Source organism: Archocentrus centrarchus, unplaced genomic scaffold (assembly GCF_007364275.1).
Source record: "Archocentrus centrarchus isolate MPI-CPG fArcCen1 unplaced genomic scaffold, fArcCen1 scaffold_57_ctg1, whole genome shotgun sequence".
NCBI classification, from domain to species: Eukaryota; Metazoa; Chordata; class Actinopteri; order Cichliformes; family Cichlidae; genus Archocentrus; species Archocentrus centrarchus.
The window spans coordinates 730,005-750,923 of NW_022060278.1; the positions used below are offsets into that span (position 1 = coordinate 730,005).

Genomic DNA, 20,919 nt, shown 5'->3' on the forward strand with positions numbered 1-20,919 from the left:
ACATAGATGGCTTCTTTCACTCCTCTTTCAAACCATCTGTTTTCCCTGTCCAAAATGTGGACATTGGCATCCTCAAAAGAGTGCCCTTTTTCCTTCAGATGCAGATGTACTGCTGAATCTTGTCCTGTCGAAGTGGCTCTCACCATTCAGGAGAAGAAGGCCATCACAGCCCTAAGCAAGGATCAAAACATCACCATACTGCCAGCCGACAAGGGGAGGTGCACGGTTGTGCTGAATTCATCGGATTACCACAACAAAATTACTACACTCCTCAGTGACAACAATACTTATGAGGTCTTGAGACGTGATCCCACAAGCAACTACAAGAAAAAAGTTGTTTGCTGCCTGCAACAACTTGAAAAGGAAAAAGCCATTGACCGCCACACTTACTACCGCCTGTACCCTGGAGAAGCCACTCCATGCATTTATGGACTCCCAAAGATCCACAAAGAAGGAGTCCCACTTCGACCCATTATCAGCAGTATAAACTCGGTCACCTACAACATTTCCAAACACCTCGCCACCATCTTATCACCGCTTGTTGGCATCACACCCCACCACATTGAAAACTCTACAGATTTTACTAACAAGGTCCAGAATCTTGTACTGGATCCTGATGAAACCATGGTGTCCTTTGATGTGGTTTCACTTTTCACTTGCATACCTACAACTGAGGCAGTGGAGACCGTCAGAAGACGACTACAGGAAGACGATTCCTTACTGAACAGAACCAGCTTCACCCCAGATCAGATTTGTGCACTTTTAGATCTCTGCCTTACCACAACATATTTTAAATACAATGATGGATTCTACAGACAGAAGCATGGATGTGCCATGGGCTCCCCAGTGTCTCCCATTGTAGCCAACCTTTACATGGAGGAAGTGGAAAGTAAAGCTCTTGGTTCTTTCAAAGGGACGGCACCTAGCCACTGGTACAGATATGTAGATGACACCTGGGTCAAAATCAAAACCCGAGAAGTAGAAGCCTTCACTCGTCACATTAACTCAGTGGATAAATACATACGTTTTACCAGGGAGGACACCAGAGATAACAAGTTACCATTCCTGGACTGTGCGGTGCTTATCGAGGAAGATGGAAGCCTCAACATTGAAGTTTACCGGAAGCCCACACACACAGACCAGTATCTCCTCTTTGACTCCCACCACCCTCTGGAACACAAACTTGGGGTGATCAGGACCCTACAACACCGTGCGGAAAGTGTTCCCTCTAAGGCAGAAGGGAAGCATAAGGAACACACACACATTAAGAAAGCCCTCAAAACATGCGGTTACCCCAACTGGGCCTTCATCAAATCAGCTAAGATGCACAGGAATGAAGGCCAAACACAAACTACAGAGAATGGGAAGGACAAGAGGAACAACATTGTCATCCCATATGTGTCAGGCTTGTCAGAGAAACTCAGAAGAATTTTCTCCAAGCATGACATCTCAGTATACTTCAAACCAAGTCACACCCTAAGACAAAAACTGGTTCATCCCAAGGACAAACCCGCCAAACACAAGATCAGCGATGTAGTGTATGCTGTTCAGTGCAGTGAAGAGTGCTCGGACCTCTACATTGGTGAAACCAAACAGCCTCTTCACAAACGAATGGCACAACATAGAAGAGCCACTTCGACAGGACAAGATTCAGCAGTACATCTGCATCTGAAAGAAAAAAAGGGCACTCTTTTGAGGATGCCAATGTCCACATTTTGGACAGGGAAAACAGATGGTTTGAAAGAGGAGTGAAAGAAGCCATCTATGTCCACTGTGAACAACCATCATTGAACAGAGGAGGTGGATTACGTCACCAACTTTCCCCCGCTTACAGTGCTGTCCTGAGCTCCCTTCCCAGACGTCTCAACCCCCATTCACACCTTTGTTCCAGTGACCTCAATAGGCCACAGGAAACAATGGAGCGGAGTCCTAAATTGGTTTCAACTGAAACCACTGATTAAATATGACCCACGCCCCCTTCACACCTGGGCACATGTGTTCAAGCACATGATCAATAGAGGGTCATAACCACCTCCAGGGGACTACGCCCACAGGGGTTTAAATACCTGGGTCTCTCCACCATTTGGTTGAGAACTGAAGAAGCCTTTCGGATGAGAGGTGAAACGTCTTCAAGAAACAAAAAGAAGTCCAGTCGCCTTTTTTCAAGCTCCAGAGACTACTATGACCTGGATAACTGAGAATCTACACAGACTCATGAAGTCTATTTCTGATTATTTGGTCAGAGAGATTCACACCAGTGGTCTGCTGGAGGTCATTTTGTAGCTCTGGTAGTGCTCATCCTGTTCCTCCTTGCACAAAGGAGCAGGTACCACTCCTGCTGATGGGTTAAGGGCCATCTAGTGCGGTCCAGGTTTCCTCAAGTAACTACCTGTCTCCTTGAATCTCCTGCATGCTCCTGAGACTGCTGGGAGACACAGCAAACCTTCTGGCATTGGCACATATCCCTGGAGGAACTGGACTACCTGTGCAACCTCTGTAGAGTCCAGGTATCACCTCATGCTACCAGTAGTGACACTGACCCTAACCAAATGCAAAACTAGTGAAAAATAATCAGAAAAGATGAGGGAATGGGAGGGGAAAATGTCAGTGGCGTCCACGTGCAAAACCATTCCTATTTTGAGGGTTGTCTCATTGTTGCCCCTCTGGTGCACCTGTTATTAATTTCATTAACACCAAAGCAGCTGAAACTGATTAACAACCCCCTCTGCTACTTAACTGGTCAGATCAGTATCCCAGAAGTTTAACTGACTTGATGCCATACTTTGATTAAAATGTTATATTAATATCCTATTGATAATGGCTAGTTTCCACATTATTACCTCCAGTTTCTCGCCTGTTATTACCCAATTACATACATTTCAATGCAATATTGTGTAGCTATAACCATTGTGAATGCATGATCATTACTTGCATATTATAACAATATCAGTTTGTAATTAAGTTGCAATAACTTGCTATTTTCATATTACTTTCCAGTTTCCATCTTATTACTTCACTATTAACACATTATTACCAAGCCTTAATAGAAAGTGCTAAAAATTGATTGACAATCAATTTCACATGCTGTTGTGCAAATGGATTAGACAACAGGTGGAAATTATTGGCAATTAGCAAGACACACTCAATAAAGGAGTGGTTCTGCAGGTGGGGACCACAGACCACTTCTCAGTACCTATGCTTTCTGGCTGATGTTTTGGTCACTTTTGAATGTTGGTGGTGCTTTCACACTCGTGGTAGCATGAGACGGACTCCACAACCCACACAAGTGGCTCAGGTAGTGCAGCTCATCCAGGACGGCACATCAATGCGAGCTGTGGCAAGAAGGTTTGCTGTGTCTGTCAGCGTAGTGTCCAGAGGCTGGAGGCGCTACCAGGAGACAGGCCAGTACACCAGGAGATGTGGAGGAGGCCGTAGGAGGGCAACAACCCAGCAGCAGGAACTGCTACCTCTGCCTTTGTGCAAGGAGGAACAGGAGCAGCACTGTCAGAGCCCTGCAAAATGACCTCCAGCAGGCCACAAATGTGCATGTGTCTGCACAAACAGTTAGAAACTGACTCCATGAGGATGGTATGAAGGCCCGACGTCCACAGATGAGGGTTGTGCTCACAGCCCAACACCGTGCAGGATGCTTCACATTTGCCAGAGAACACCAGGATTGGAAAATTTGCCACTGGCGCCCTGTGCTCTTCACAGATGAAAGCAGGTTCACACTGAGCACATGTGACAGACGTGACAGAGTCTGGAGACGCCGTGGAGAGCGATCTGCTGCCTGCAACATCCTTCAGCATGACCGGTTTGGCAGTGGGTCAGTAATGGTGTGGGGTGGCATTTCTTTGGAGGGCCGCACAGCCCTCCATGTGCTCGCCAGAGGTAGCATGACCGAGATGAGATCCTCAGACCCCTTGTGAGACCATATGCTGGTGCGGTTGGCCCTGGGTTCCTCCTAATGCAGGACAATGTTAGACCTCATATGGCTGGAGTGTGTCAGCAGTTCCTGCAAGATGAAGGCATTGAAGCTATGGACTGGCCCGTCTGTTCCCCAGACCTGGATTCGATTGAGCACATCTGGGACATCATGTCTTGCTCCATCCACCAACGTCGCGTTGCACCACAGACTGTTCAGGAGTTGGTGGATGCTTTAGTCCAGGTCTGGAAGGAGATCTCTCAGGAGACCATCCGCCACCTCATCAGGAGCATGCCCAGGCATTGTAGGGAGATCATACAGGCACGTGGAGGCCACACACAATACTGAGCCTCATTTTGACTTGTTTTAAGGACATCAAAGGTGGATCAGCCTGTGGTGTGTTTTTCCACTTTAATTTTGTGTGTGACTCCAAATCCAGGCCTCCATTGGTTAATAAATTTGATTTCCATTGATGATTTTTGTGTGATTTTGTTGTCAGCACATTCAACGTTGTACAGAACAAAGTATTCAATGAGAATATTTCATTCATTCAGATCAAGGATGTGTTATTTGAGTGTTCCCTTTATTTTTTTGAGCAGTATATATAGACAATCAGCTATCTACAATGGTGTTGTAAACAAACAAAAAACAGTATTCTTCTGTCCTCACCACAGAGACTATTTGTTCACAGAAGCTGTAACATTATCTGGAGGAATGTTTATGGTCGTGGATGTTTATCCACAAAAAGTGGAGGTCTGCAGCCAGAGGTGTACTGTGGGCTTTCACTAAGTGAGATGTGGCAACAACATGAGCAATGTTTTCTATTCTGTTAGTTTACATTTTGAAAAAAAAAGGTTTGTAGAATTACAGCCATTTTTCCCTTTTTCTTAGACCTCACATAAGATCCTAGTTGTGAGATAGTTTTACCATAATTACAAGTCATTGTATAACAGACTAGTGGGACAGGAGGGCTGTGCTGTTTTCTATAAAAATATTGTAATTTAAAGCGGTGATAATGTGACCACATTTGTACAATGCTGCCACCTAGTGGACCTTTTATTTTATTTTTAATGGAATACATTTGTAGCTAATCAGTGAAAGCAGTTGGCTACAGGGAAAGCAGCTAAGCACATGGTGCAAAAGAGTGCCCTTTCTTACACTTGTGCCTTGGACACATTTGTCTGTAAGTAGTTCATGCATTAGTTCTGACTATGTTTTCTACTATTTGTTAGTTTTCTGATGTTTTATTTTGGATAATTTTATAGTTGCTATTCTTGTTAAGCTAGCCTGTTAAGTTGGGGAATGTTCTACCTGTACAGTTAGCTGCTTAGTAATGTGTCATGAGGACTCCATTACAGTGTGCGTATATTAATATATGATTATGTTTCTGTATTTTTTCAGTTTTACACTGGCGACACTTCTTAATTAAACTGTGCAAAGCCAAGCAAGGACTTGTGAGTTTATTGGAGTATCAAAGTGTTAACTAGCTGTCTAGCTCTGCCAGAAACGCACTGCGAGGGCAGCATAAGGGCCGATGCTTTGGAACTGCAAACTGCAATGCAGTGTTATTAAGATGATGTCAAAATACATATCAGATTTTGATTTAAAATCATTTATTTTTTAAAAGAAATAATTTAAATATATTAACAGGTCCAGCCAGTGCTACTGTAACTCTGACACCTGATTGGCCCAAAGTATACAGTGGAGAGATGATCACTCTGAGCTGTGAGATCCAAGGAGGAGACACTGAGTGGGAGTATGAATGGAGAACTACCAGCTCATATAAACCATCAAACCAAAGTGAACTCAGGGTTGATTCTGCTTCTCCATCCAATACCGGAAAATACGAGTGTAGAGGCAGAAGCAAAAGTGCTCAACATAATCATTTTACAGAGTGGAGTGCACCTTTCAATTTGACCATGTCAGACAGTAAGTAAAATCATAATCCATCCTGCAAGCTACAAATTAGAAAGTTAATATGGGTAATGTGTTGAGATAATTTTGGAACTTAATGGAAATTCTTTGTTACTTTTGAAGTATAAAAGCATTTCATATAATGTATGCATTCTATGAAAATAACTTCCCACTAGAACCCCGTCCTGTCCTCACTGTGTCTCCATCATGGCTGAGTCCTGGAGCCTCAGTAACTCTGAACTGTGAGGTTGAACATCCGTCTGCAGGATGGAGCTTCTACTGGTATAAAGCTGTTCCTGATCTATCAGAGAAATCCTACAGTTATGAGCTGCTACCTGATGGCAGTGGGACTGCACAGGACTCCTACATCATTGATGGACAGACACACACAGCAGGATATGTGTGTAGAGCTGGAAGAGGAGACCCACAGTATCACACTGATCACAGTGAACCAAAGTTTGTCTGGTCTGCAGGTGAGGGTTTATGTTTTTTTCTTTTCATTATCACTATCCCTCTATTTTCTACAACTAAAATGACAGTTAGATCCCACATTGGCAGATAATTGGCATACTTTTAGAACACAAGTCTGAGATTTCCAAAGGGGGGAGAAAAGCAGTCACTACTCATATAATGAGGGAGTAAAATGTGGAGAACATTTGGACAAGTAGAGGAGAGAAACAGACTGATATTCACTGAAAACCACCAAAGAAACAAACATCAACCCATCCATCAATTTTCCTCACTGCTGATTTAATTCAGGCTCACTGGCAAAATGGAGCCCATTCCAGCTCTTCTGAGCACGAAGGGGACACATGCCTTCCTTTCAAGTACAAACTGTTACAGGGTGGGTGGGGCTAAGAATGAGCAACCAATCAATATACAAGGAAAAAAAAACAAGCAAAAAACAAACAAAGAAAAAAAAACAGTGAGAGAGCAGGAGAAAGTATGAAGGAAAAAAGCTTAACAGATGGACTTACAGACTGAATGCGAATGTGCTGGTGTGACAGCAAACAAAGGGATATGGAGACAACGTGGTTTTCAAAAAGTCTATAGTGCTCATTTTTCAGGATAGAAATAGACTATAAGTGATGTGTTTGGATGATGCATGCATTGCTGTTTAAATATCTAAAGTTTGTTTTACTCCTCCTTACATGTTGTTTCCAGATGTTCATTCAGCAGCGTCTCTCACAGTGAGTCCTGACAGAGTGCAACACTTCACCTCTGACTCTGTCTCACTGACCTGTGAGGGAAACTCTGCTGAGTGGAGAGTGAAGAAGTTCACTGAGGACGGCTTCCTGTCACTCTGCTGTGACTGTCAGAAACTTAGTGGATCCTCCTATAACATCCTCAGCCTACAGGAGGGTGTTACAGTGTACTGGTGTGAGTCTGCATCAGGAGAGCTCAGCAATGCAGTCAGCATCACTGTAGGAGGTAGGCTGTATTGCAACAACAGTTGTGGTGTTAAATAACTTTATTATTTTTATATAGTATTAAATAGATTTACTTTGTCTGGCACCGAGTTTGTCTGATCTGACAGGAAATTTTGTCACTTCAGGTTTCAGATGTGAAAGCGGTTCATTTATCGTACCGTTCATCATCGGGCTTGTTTGTGGAATTATTATTTTGCTTCTGCTGCAGCTGATGTGTTGCTACAGAAGGATAAAGGGTGAGACCTTTTCTGATTCTCACTTGTGACAGTTTAAAACAAAGTCATTACAAAGCAGTGTAATAATATTTTTCTCTTTTACAGATTCTTGTTTTAACAGGTTGGTACAGCAGTTTACTTTCATTTTAAACACGACACCACAGTATATGTGTTCCTTGTTAATTTACAGTGTTTGCAACATGTCTAAGGTTCACTCAACCTCTGAACATCAATCAAACTGCACAACAAACAGCCAACCAGAGTGAAACCCAAATTTACTCCTCTCTTCTTCATGGTAAGAAATTATCTCTCTTGCTCTCTCTGTTTTTTTTTTAAACCTTTTCATCACTAAGTTTGTAGAGTATAATAGTTTTCTGATCTCTTATTTTCTTGGTCCTGTAGGTGATACTTCAGTCTATGAATCGGTCAGAGTCTCTGGAAACACCGGAAGTGGGTAAAGTATAAACTCTGAAAGCAATGCAAAGATTACATCTGGCTGATCAAACTTCATGTCGTGTTATTATTTCAGGTGGACCAACAGATGAATACAGAAATGTCACATCTACTCTTCAGACTGAAGGTTTTGATAAAAGGAGTGAGTGCAGAAAATATTTTAAAAAATCATGATTTGTTTTTGGCATTGTGTCATAACAAAGATAATAAACATACTATCATCTTAACAGGGAGACATGACAACACAGAGGAGAGCTCTGACTACAATAATGTGAATCTTGAATCAGCCTCAGGTACAAATGTTAACACTATCAACACTGAATCATTAGTAATCAAATTACATTTAAAGCAATATGTATCATACACTATATTACCAAAAGTATTCACTCAGCCATACAAATCATTGAATTCAGGTGTTCCAATCACTTCCATGACCACAGATGTATAAACCAAGCACCTAGGCATGCAGACGGCTTCTACAAACATTAGTGAAAGAATGGCTCAGCTCAATGGGAGCTCAGTGAATTCCAGCGCGGTGCTGTGATAGGATCCCACCTGTGCAACAAGTCCAGTCATGAAATTTCCTCACTACTAAATATTCCACAGTCAGCTGTTAATTATATTATAACTGGAAGTGTTTGGCAATGACAGTAAGTCAGCCCTGAAGTGGTAGGCCACATAAAACGACAGAGCGGGGTCAGTGGATGCTGAGGTGCAAAGTGTGCAGAGGTCACTAACTTTCTGCAGGATCAGTCGCTACAGACCTCCAAACTTCATGTGGTGTTCAGATTAGCTCAAGAACAGCACATAGAAAGCTTCATGGAATGGGTTTCTATGGCCAAGCAGCTGCATCCAAGCCTTACATCAGCAAGCACAATGCTGTGTCTGCGTGGGTTTCCTCCCACAGTCCAAAGACCTGCAGTTACTCTAAACTGCCCATAGGTGTGAATGTGAGTGTGAATGGTCGTCTGTTGTACCCTGCCTCTCACCCTGTCAGCTGGGATAGCCCCCCAGCGGACAGGGTGAGAGGATAGCCCCCCAGTGACCCTGAACAGGATAAGTGGAAGAGGATGGATGGATTAAGAATGGGATTTTACTCAAGTTCATATGCAAGTGAATATTTTTGGCAATACAGTGAATGATTTACTTTTGTTCCATTCAATGCTTTACTATTTTAGCCTTATAATAAAAAAAAACAGGCCTTTCAAATACGCATGTGTCTAAAATCTGGAAAATTCTTGATAAAAAATGGTGTGTGATAATATTCATAAAAAATCATTTCAAAGGTCACAGAGCAGCCTCACATTTTCAGTGCCACTGTGGTTTTGTTTATATTGTATTTGTTGTGACTTTGTTTCAGGTCCATAAAAAGAAGTGGTCAACAACACATCCAGGTACCTTCAGGGTTAGACCTGGATTTTCTGTACTATGAAGGTGGTTCACTTCTTACCAGAATATATCACCATGGTAACCATGCGGCCGCCTTCTGACCAATCAAATCTCTGGAAAATAGCGTCACTGTTCCTGGAAGCTCTCGGCCCTCTGTGTGCGGAGAGTAGGAGGCTCTAAAGATTTTTAATAGCATCATTGTGCTTCTTTGGTGAGCAGTAACATATATGTATATTCTTAAATGCAATTTTATTCCTTGATATTTTTTTTCTTTTTCTGTTGGCAACAAACAAATTTGCAGTTGTATTGTTATATGAGCATTAATGTTCTGCTTTTTATATTTTTACTCTCGAAGTCTGCAGCTGGAAGAATAAAAACTAAAACTGTCGAACACGTCATGTTCTGAGTTTTGATTTAAAATCAGAATCACCACATTTTCAACATTTAAAAAAATTACAGTATGTTTAAGTGTAATAGAGATTCATTGCTGGGGGAAAACATTTTCGGGGTGCAAGTTGTTAATTGCTAAAATCATTGAATGAAGCACAAACTGTGTCACAGGAATGTTTGTGTATTTGATGAAGCAGAAAGTGTACGCTCAAGGGATTTAAAAGTGCCCCACAGCATTTATTTGTCTATTCACTGGTGTAGTTTGTGTTGTATGCAAACAACCACTCGAATAAGGACCATAAAATAATAAGATACGTAAGCACCATACATTGTTGAAGTGACATATCACCAGTTTACAAAAAAAGAAGATACAATGAGTAATTAGAGTACCCACCGTGTGTATTCATTATGGGAGTAATACTCCTTCTCATGGACTGGCACACCTCTGCATGTCCTCCTGTGGGATGGCAGTCCATCCTTCAATCACTGCTGCCAGGAGCTGCTGCTGAGTCTGGAGAGGATGATTACATTGTTGCTGTCACTCAAACAACTCTACAGCTTTTCTATGGGGTTGACATCAGGACTCGTTGCTCTCATTGCTCAACTTGTCTGATGGTCCACCCTGCTTCCAGCATTCCAGCCACATGATCCTGGTCAGGTTGCCGCAGTCGTGGCATTCTGACAGATCCTGTGTTATTAAATCTCTTGAGTATACAAATGTTGCTATAGTGGATTCTGAGTCTCTTTCACTCTGCTGGAATTGAAACTCCTTGAACACAGTACACACACCAAGAAAACCTGTTCAATCAAACACATTAATTTTACTTTGATCTGCTGACAAACTGAAGTGATTTCCACGTCTCCTTCATCAGGCTGTGGGACAGAAGCCTTTATTGTTTCAATGCATCCAGTTTAAAGTGTCAGAGCTCTAATGTGCAGCCGTCGCTTTGGAGTCATTTGACTTTGAATTTAATGGTTCTCTGTGTGAACTGCACATTTTTAAAATGAGCTGGGCCAGATTCAAACCCAGTTCTCTGCAATAGCCTTACTGCTCGTGGCTCACCTGTGCATCTGCAGCAGCACCTGAACTGTATGTTTTTATATGATGTGTCTGTGCTGGAAATTTCAGGTTTCAGGTTTGGGAGAATATTTGTGCTGTTGTCCTCTAGCCTCTTTTTACGGTTCATCTTCTCCTCTGTTGAAGAATCTCTACTTTTTAAAAACAGTTTTGAATCCAAAGGAGCTCTCTGAGGGATAACATTTGACTCAAATATTTGAATAATAAATACATAAAATAATGAATTTATAACTAGTCAAATTACTGTTTTTACTTTAACTCACTTTTAAATAGGTTTATATTTTTCATGTTCTTTTTGCATGTCTAATAAAGTGTGCGACACCTCTTGTCAGATTTTAAATACATTACATCTAAATATTTAGCTTTTGCTCTTTTTGCAAGAAGAGGAAGTGGGAAGTTTCCCAGAATGCAATGCCTCATACTCTGGTGGCTCATCAGGTCTGCTAATATAGTAATATATGAATGTGTGTGAATCAAGTGCCCATTAAAAATAGAAAGGCACTACTATATACAAATATCCAATTAACATTTAACGACACCTAAAGGAAGAGAAAGTCGGCTCCAAAATATGCAACTAAAAACTGAAAAACAAACAAAAAAAAATCTGTAAATGACTAAAAATGTGACACTCCAGTTCAATTCAGTGTCATTGATATAGAGCCCAATCCCAACAACAGTCACCTCAAGGTGCTTCATATTGTAAGGTTCACTCCACTATCTTGCAGAAAGTCTGCTGCAGTACAACATGCATTCATGTAATTTCTAATAAAAGTTCATTTAGTTAGTTGGAAGCAGTTAATTTTTTTCTTTTAAGTTTTTATTGCCTTGGAGGGGGGATGGGAATTGTTTTTGGTATGTTTGTCTGTCTATTTGTTTGTTCACAATATTACAGCAAAACTACCAGTCCGATTCATTCCATATTTGCATGAAAAATGGCCAGTGACCCCTAGATGACCTGATTAAAATTTTTGCCACAATTGCCATAATGCATCTCTTACAGTGAGCCCTGAAAGGGTGCAGCACTTCTGCTCTGAGTCTGTTTTACTGACCTGTGAGGGAAACTCTGCTGAGTGGAGAGTGAGGAAGTTCTCAGATGACAGCTTCCTGTTACTCTGCTATGACTGTCAGAAACGTAATGGATCCTCTCATAACATCCTGCGCTCACAATAGGATGTTACAGTGTACTGGTGTGAGTTTTTTGTGATAAAAAAATGCCACCCAATGTTCCCCAGGTAAGGTTGATAGGTCTGTTTACAATGTACATGTGGAAAGGTGTTGATACTGGGAACTGATCACATGCTAAGTTTACCAGTGCCCTTAATTCTGGTTAATGTTCATAGTCTTGGTCACCTCAGAATATCGTCTCTGCTTTTAGTGGATGATGCGGTCTTGTTGGCTTCATCAGGCGGTGGCCTCCAGCTCACACTGGAATCTTTCACAGCCGAGCGTGAAGCAACTGGGATGGGAACCTCTAAGTCTGAGGCCATGGTCCTCAGCTGGAAAAGGGTGGAGTGCCCACTCCAGCTCAGGGACAAGTTGCTCCCCCACATGGAGGAGTTGTGGCCCTTGCACTGATCTGTCATGGTGAAGAGCTGAGCATGAAAGTGACGCTGTCAGTTTCCTGGTCAATCTACATCCTTAACCTCACCTATGGTTTTGCTTTGGGTAGTGACGGAAAGAACAAGATCGTGAATACAAGCAGCAGAAAGGCTGCTTGTAGGCTGGCTGGCTTCTCCCTTAGAGAAAGGAACAAGTTGAGGTCATTCGGTCATCTGACTTGGATGCCCGAGGGAACACCGAGGCCACACCTCAGTGTTCCCCTGGATAAGCTGGCGGTGGTGGATGGGAAGAGTCAGGTCTGGGATTCTCTGCTTACGCTGCTGCCCCTGCGACCCGACCACAGATAAGCAAAAGAAAATGGATGGATGCTCATTCTCTCACCTTTGTTAGCATTTATTATTGATGCTTTTGCTATTCTCTCATTGATAAATTCTAAAACTGCAGGGAAAAAGTAACCTGAAATGCACAGGCAGAATCAATGGTACTGAACAGGCCAATCACAATCGATGTGGGCTGCACTGACCCAACGTGTAGTTAACACATCAGGTTATGTGGTAGGTGGCAGCGTAGGGTTCAGAGGGGTTTCCGGTTATGGCGTAGCTTTCCAGCCAAAGCATCAATCCTCAGTAAGAGAGGTTATCTGCAGAGTGGAAATTATGTTGTTTGAGTTTGCTGACATGTTTCAGACAGAAATAAATGGTGACCATCACTTTCCATCTGTCATTTCCCACAGTGCATCTGTAGTGACTATTCATGGTCTTTTGACTTCATATCCTGGCAAGTGTATGGCACCTGTTGTCTGCCTATAAATACATTAAATCTGGGGGTGAATGTAGCATTGTTCAATTATTGTTGTGTATGTATAAAGAATAATTTGAAAGTGCAACATAAAACTCATCACAGCAGGTCACAGGTCTACCATGAAGCACAGGATGGAAGACCCAGTATTTGTCATGTTTGGCTCGACATAGCTGGTTACATACAGAGGAGGCGGTTGTGGACACACAAAGGAGTTTTCTGGGATTGTTGAATAAATGACAGGTATCAATGACCCGTTCTATTATAAACACTAATACTATGATTTGAACAGAGAAACATTATGATAGTGAAGAGCGCTCTGACTGCAGTGATGTGAATTCTGAATCAGCCCTTTTTTCAGATCCTTAAAGAGACGTGCATCGTTAACCACCAAAGAGACTCACTTGCTACTTTCCCACCACCAAGGAACCGGTTCGCGTGCCCGTGCTGTTCCCAATGAACCGGCGAAACGCTTAAGAACGGGTCCGCGTTCCCACCGCGTTTCTGTGAACTGCTCCTTTAGGTATGAGTGTGGGCGGGTCCTCATCTGGACACGGAAGCCGAAGCGCACAAACGTGGGAGAACACGCTCTCCTTTCTTGTGCTGCAAATACGTTTTAGGGTCCAAACCAAACTACTGCAGCATCTGTGTGCAGCACAGAGGGAAACACAGACAGCGATTAGAGCAAGACGACAAGTACGCACTTTGTGTCCTTTTATCTGTGATATGAACTGATACAAAGCAGCAAGTTCAGCCTCAGAGCCCAACCTAATTCACAGCCGTGAAAATCGCTTCACTTTTCTCACGTAATACACATGTAATATGGTAGAAAACCTGATGTTGAGACGGCAGAGTAACGCCCCTCTGCTGCTTTCGTCACGCGTTCGTGGTTCGAGACCAGCTAGTTTGCGGGGCCGGAATTGAACCTGTTTTTCGGCCGAGCACCGAGTGCTTCGGCGGTGGAAAACCCGCCTAATGGTTCAAATTACGTCACGGGCTCCGGAACCCTGTTGGTGGGAAAGAGGCCGCTGAGAACATGAAGAGCGATCCTGAAGCATTCTGAGGACATCTGCCAAAACTACCAAAGATAATTTTTGCATATCAACAATTTTCATGGATTTAATCTTAGTATTGTCATAACCTAGGGAGGTTTCTGTGTTCGTCTGTGTACTTGTGTGTTTGTCCTGCGGACCACGGCGAAGGTTTCCGGTGTCTCCGCCTCTCTGAGGCTGAGACGCCGGGCGTTGCGTCACCACACCTGCAGCTGATCAAGCCATCAGGAGGTCCTTTTAAGCTGCCAGCAGACCTTCACTCCTCGCTGGATCATTGACTACCTCTAAGTTAGTGTCGGCTCCTTCCTGTGACTCTATCGTGTATATTTTGTGACTTACCTGCTCTCCGTTTTCGTCTCACTCAGATCCCCGTGTTGAATCCTGCTCTCTGTTCACCACGCCATTCCACGCCGTACCCGCTGCTGTTTTTTTTGGACTCACCTGCTCGCTCACTCACCTGCCTGGCCTCCCTTCTCCTTGGATTTCCTCCAGCACCTCGATCCACTCCAACTGCTCCCACCTGCCGTTTCACCCCTGTTTCCCTGGGCCTCCTTATCTTCGCACATTTCACATTTGCACTGTAAATAAACTGCACCTTGTTATCATCAGCCCCCGCCTGTGTGTCCTCTCCTTCCCTGGGTCGTGACAAGTATAATTTAAAATACTGATGATATGATTTGCATTAAATGCCTTTTACATATGTGTCTGTAACAATAAGTGTAGGCTTGATGGTTTGAGAACACATAGTTGTGTGTGTATATGCACGTATGGACAGCATGCACACAGTATATATGTTCACCTCTAGTGTGTATTTCATTAGTTCATATGATACTGTCTTTTAAACAGGCCAGTGAGCATAATGCAATCAAGGAGTCATGATGAAGCTTGTGATTGGCCAGCATGTGGTTATGTTAGTGTGTGTTGGTGTGATGTCACGCCATTTAGGGTCAAATCTGATGTTTGAAGGTGCAGTGATGGTATGTGTACTCTGTGGCTCATTTAATACATGCAATAAAATACAAACTCACTTGGAACCAAACACTCACTCACAGAGCACACAGTGGGAGGAAAACTACAACAAGAACACAAGAGAAAGCTCAGGGAAGACAAATACTCATCAGGGCAATCAGGGAAATAAGACAGAGCAGCGAGCACAGCTGAGCAAAATCTAGTTAACAAGACTAAGGACGCAAAACTGAACATGAACAGACAAGACCAAAGCTAACAAAGTAAAACAGGAAACAGATAAACACAGAGACAAGAGAGCAGGTTTGACACAGGGAGATATAATGGGAACAAAACATAACCAAACGAGACTCAAATAACTAAACTAAGCACAGAACTGAAACATAATCAAATAGAAACAAGAAACCAAACCAGGAAAATAAGGCAGTGACAGGTAAACAGGTTGTTTATGAAGGACGAAACCTGAAACACTTTAATTAAAAAAGTAATATATTAAGTAAGTAATATATTAAAGAATCAGGAAAATCACACATGCATATGTGGGGACTCAGCAGAGACACGCCTGTGTGTGTGCTCTCTCTCTGAGCCCGTGTTCCTGTCTAACCATAACAGTTTTATACTGACAGCCTGTTATCTATACATAAACAATCTCTGGGTGCTACAAGTTGACCTTCGTCACTCAGTCTTGTTCAAGCTGGTTTTCATGACTCATGATTCCTCAGCTGTGGAGTCATAAAGCACATCATCTTCCTGATGTTCTAATTTGTCATGGAGAAATCTTGTTCAGATTAATGACAGAACATGGTGACGTTGGTGATGTTTTAATTGTACGTTCTGTGGCCGGTCCTCAAGATAAGACGCACTGAGACAGAGAAGTTAGTCTAGTACTTTCTGATCAGTTGCTCTCTTTCTAATGTATTATTTAATTGTTTATTATTTGGTTGATCCACTGTTTAGTAATTAATTTACTGGAGTTTACCTTTAAACATTTGTCCTTTATTCACTGAGTAAAAAAATAATCCCTAACAGCAGCAAAACCTCCAAAGTCCAAAAACTCAAACACGCTGGGTCCTAGCCCGAGGGCCACGGCAGCTTTGTTGTGAGGGACACCACAACGAAAGAATGAACAGCACTGCTGACTGTAATGAAAGACTGAGCCACCATGAATGGAAGAGACAAAATATCTTCCATCCGTTTGTACTGAAACCTGTTCACTCCCAGGAGCGGACTGAGGAATTCAGTCACTCCATTCTCGGTCCCTTAGGCTAACCGTGTGATATTTAAGCCTGTCATGATATCAGGTTTTCACTTTTTCACTGATTTAAATAACTCACTTCAATGATTTATATTTTCCAGTAAAGATAAGGAAAAAAATTAGGAAGTTAGTAAGTGCTGTGAGTGTTAAGGGTAAAAATAAGAGTGAAAGAAGTTGCAGAAAGAGTCTGCCTCCATAACTGTAACAAAAAAGAAAAAATGTACAAAAAGAACATTTTAGAAATAATATTACGCGTTAATAACATTTGTAAAACTCCTGGGTGTGTTCTGTACTAGTGGGGATGTAGGTGATTGTGTGTTTGAAAATTCACCCTGAAATTGCTGCAAGTGGAGAATAATGTGTACTTTTTGATCAATGAATTTAAACCTGTAGAGTAACACAGTGATGTGACCTTTTGAAATGTAATATCACACAAAACTGGAAACATGACGATACGGAAAAACCTCTTTGTTCTCTGAGTGTCTGTCGTGCTTACATGTGTGTAAAAACATAGTTTCTAACTGTCTGTTCTGCTGTTCACCTTTTTATCAGCTGAAGGAGCTCATGATTTCTGGCTGAGCCTGTGCTTTGAGCCACAAGTCTTCTGTCCAGCAGATGTTTTATGTTCTCAGCAGACTTCACACAGCAGAGAGGAAACACGGAGATCAAGGAGCACAGTGGGAATTTCATCAGCGGCTGTTTTCATGATTGTTGATTCATGATGTGCTCATTTAGTCCTTCTGTCTTCATTTTGTTTGTTCCCCGATGTGTTAAATAACATTTGAAGTTATTTACTACGTTTATTATATTATTTAGTCTCACAGAGACTTCAGGTCATTGTTTAAGGTCTTCTTGTTGTTTAACACTCCTCTCAAATATAATTACTGGGTTGTGTTTAGAGCTGGCAGCCAACAGAGAGCGCAATTTTGCCATTTCTCATTGATTGTAATGACTTCATCTGTCTTGCTGGGTGTTAAATATTTCCAGAGCTGTGATGATAAAGAATAAAGACTTTGACTTCAGAGTCTATGATTTGTCTTGGTGTGTTGAAGAAGCTAAAAATCCCTGTCTGTTGTAAACGTAGCTGAAACTGTGCCTAAAAAACAAGTTCAGATACAAATCAAAGTGTGATGAGTCTATGACGTGAAGGAGGAGGAAGTATTATTTTGACAGAGTATCAGTGAATCCTTACAGAATGGTTATGATTGTACTGTGTGAGCTCCAACATCACTGTGCAAAGTGTGTTTGTAGCTCTTCACAGCAGTTTTATTCATCCAGTAGGGAAAACATGTAATATGCAGATTTTTTTTTTTTTATTTCACATGGTTTATGTATCCTGCTAAAATCAACAGACCTTTGTAGGCTTGAAGGTCTACCAGGTCAGTTTCTCTCCAGGTGTCCCCAAATGCCAAAGGACCTCAGTCTCCTGTAATGCCAAGAATGGTCAGTAGGAGGCAGTGAGATGCTCACTGGAGCTCTTTTACAAGAATACGATCTGTTTTTTTAGTTTAGCCTCTGTTCTTCCTTCCTTTCAAACTCAGCTCATACAGCTACAAACTGCAGTCAGCTGCCAACATATCAGCTTGTTTCTTGTGGTTTACACAAAATGAAATCTCATTTTGTTCCAAGATGGCGCCAGTTACTGCAGCTCACAGTTTACTTCCCTTTTTTGTGTGTTTTTCTTGTGTTTTGAGTCTTTCTTTCAGACTCTTAGTTTCGTAGTTATATTAGATATCAAACCTGCCATGGACCTGCAAAGCTTCATTAGAGTAGTGGCATTCCATCTACTCTTTTTGGGACTTTTCACCACTTCATCTGGAGAACCTGTGAGCCACTCTGTTGTTTACAGCCGGGATCAGCTGTTAGCGCTGTGCAACAGGAGGGTACTCCCGGAGGAGTGACACGAGATTCCGAAGGAATTACGGCGTCGGAGGAGGGGATGGAGAGCTGGAGCGAAGTCCCGGGAGAGGAGGAGACGGTACAAACCGAGCATTCCATCTATTCTCATGGGCAACGTAAGATCTTTACCCAACAAGATGGAAAAGCTGACGGCGCTAACCAGACTGCAGTGGGAGTACCAGCAGAGCAGCCTCCTGCTGTTCACGGAGACTTGGCTCACGGATCACACACCGGACTCCGTCGTAACATTGGAGGGCTTTCAACTGATGAGAGCGGACCGGAGCATGAGGGAGAGTGGTAAGCAGGGCTGGACTGGCAATCGGGCGTAGCGGGCATTTGCCCGGTGGGCCGACAGTCCTCAGGGGCCGATGCTGTTGGATTTTTTTTTTCTGTGCTATTTTTTTTTTTTTTTTTTCTCTTAGAGACCGGCCCACAATTTAGAGGGGGCGGCCCATTGGCCCATCTTCAATACAGACAGTGGACAGAACCAATCAGGATATAGGATGAAAGCGTGGTGCCCTGTAACTCCCGGTAGTAGTTTCAGTGTTGAGCGCGTGTGTTAAAGAAGAGGGAACATGGAGAAACCGAAGCGGCAGAAAGGGGGCTGAAGAGAATTTACGTGCGACGAAAGTGAAGCGTGTCGCTGTAGATGCTACAAAATGTGTAAAGATCACAGACATGTTCGCTGCTGTAGCCTCCACATCCTCTTTAATAGCAACGCTCCAGCAACAGCAGGTTGTAGGCAGAGCGGGCCAGAGGCATAGGCGACACATGCAGCTGACCACCAGGGGGCCCCCAAGCTCATCCACATTTGTCATGAAACTTTTGGTTTGTTTTAATTTTTTACAAATGCCAATTTCCTAAAAGAAAGAAGAGACTATTCTAACTGTCCAGATTTGTACACTTGTAACAACACTAATTTAATCAGTAGGCTACACTCTAATATTTCTGTCTCAGACTGATGCTGAAAAGCTAATTCATGCATTTATTACTTCTAGGTTTGGACTATTGTAATTCATTATTATCAGGCTGTCCAAAATGCTGCAGCTAGAGTACTGACAGGGACTAGAAAAAGAGAGCAGATTTCTCCCATATTGGCTTCTCTTCATTGGCTCATAGTACCGGATCACCTGATTAGTGCACTTCACTCTCAGACTGCTGGCTTACTTGTGGTTGCTAGGATACTTAAGAGTAGAATGGGAGGCAGAGCCTTCAGCTTTCAGGCCCCTCTTCTGTGGAACCAGCTCCCAGTTTGGATTCAGGAGACAGACACCCTCTCTATTTTTAAGATTAGGATGACTGTTGGGTTTATTCTGTAATTATTGTGGGGTCTTTACCTTACAGTATAAAGTGCCTTGAGGTGCCTGTTTGTTGTGAGTTGGTGCTGTATAAATAAAATTGAATTGAAAAGGCTGAAACAGTAATGCATCCTAAAAAAAATAATAATCAACTTTAACCCTCCAGCATTAATAACTGTTAAGTTCAGGGGACAATGAAGTGGTATGAAGGGGGCCCCAAATCAGATCTTGCTTAGGGCCCCTCTGCTGTAGGTGAAGACAGCAGCAGGGACGGGGAGAGGAGCAGCCAGAGATGCAGGCTTTGGAAACCGAGGGACAGAGTGAGCGGGAAAGTGTAGTACGTACGAAGGTAGTAACGTTAGGATAATACAGGGACTTTGAGATGATGGAGGTAACATTAGCTCTGTTACATGAGAATGATGAGCAATGGCGATTGATTAGTATCAATATTTATTAGTATTTGCATACTTCCCAAAATCTGGCAGCCACGGCACCTTAATCTGATAAAATAGCAAACGGTCAAGGCTGAGAAGTGTTGGATCAGCAGCAAGTGTCTATTTTAGGCTGCATCATAGCATTTTAGATAATTAGGTTAAAGGTTTGTTGAAAGGCTGCACAGTAGTTTAAATTTGTAGCCTCTGTGCTGGTTAAACATGTTTTTAAAAGCACTTAAACAAGTAAAATAACAGATTTAAAAAAAAAAAAAAAGCTAAATAAGTAAAAGCTTTGCAATTTAAGCATTACTAAACTAAGTGTAAAAAAAAAAAGTATAAAAGTATTATTAGCAAAAGGTATGGCCACATTGAATAAGAGTAAGACAGTGTCAAATGCTTTTAAGACATAGTTGTGGGCTGGTCTAAGCCACAAATGCCAGGGCTGATTTTTTGCCCCAGTCCAGCCCTGGTGGTAAGAGGAGAGGTGGGGGACTGGCGATGTACGTTTATGAGAGATGGTGTAACCCAGGACACATCACTGTGAAGGAGCGGCGCTGTACCAAAGACATTGAACTGTTAGCAGTTAGCGTTCGACCATACCACCTGGCCCGGGAGTTTTCACGTTATTGTGTTAATTGTTTACATCCCGCCGTCGGCCGACGCTACAGCAGCCTGTGAGGACATCCACACCACCGTCTCTCAGTTACAGACGGCACATCCACAGTCCCTGATTATCATCTCTGGGGACTTCAACCATGCCTCACCTTCTTCCACTCTCCCTAACTTCACCCAATATGTTAACTGCCACACAAGGGACAATAAAACTCTAGACCTGCTGTTTGCCAACACAAAGGAGGCTTACA

General features: G+C 42.6%; 1 long non-coding RNA gene and 1 pseudogene across 1 annotated transcript; both read left to right on the forward strand.

Moving 5' to 3' along the window:
* The window catches only part of LOC115777559 (obscurin-like), a 698,358-nt pseudogene that overhangs the window by 361,290 nt on the left and 316,149 nt on the right, over positions 1-20,919 (forward strand).
* Positions 7,059-9,719, forward strand: LOC115777576 (uncharacterized). Its single transcript, XR_004019644.1, has 8 exons — positions 7,059-7,270; positions 7,395-7,505; positions 7,590-7,605; positions 7,694-7,779; positions 7,887-7,938; positions 8,014-8,079; positions 8,168-8,230; positions 9,298-9,719. It is a non-coding gene; the product is annotated as an uncharacterized LOC115777576 (long non-coding RNA).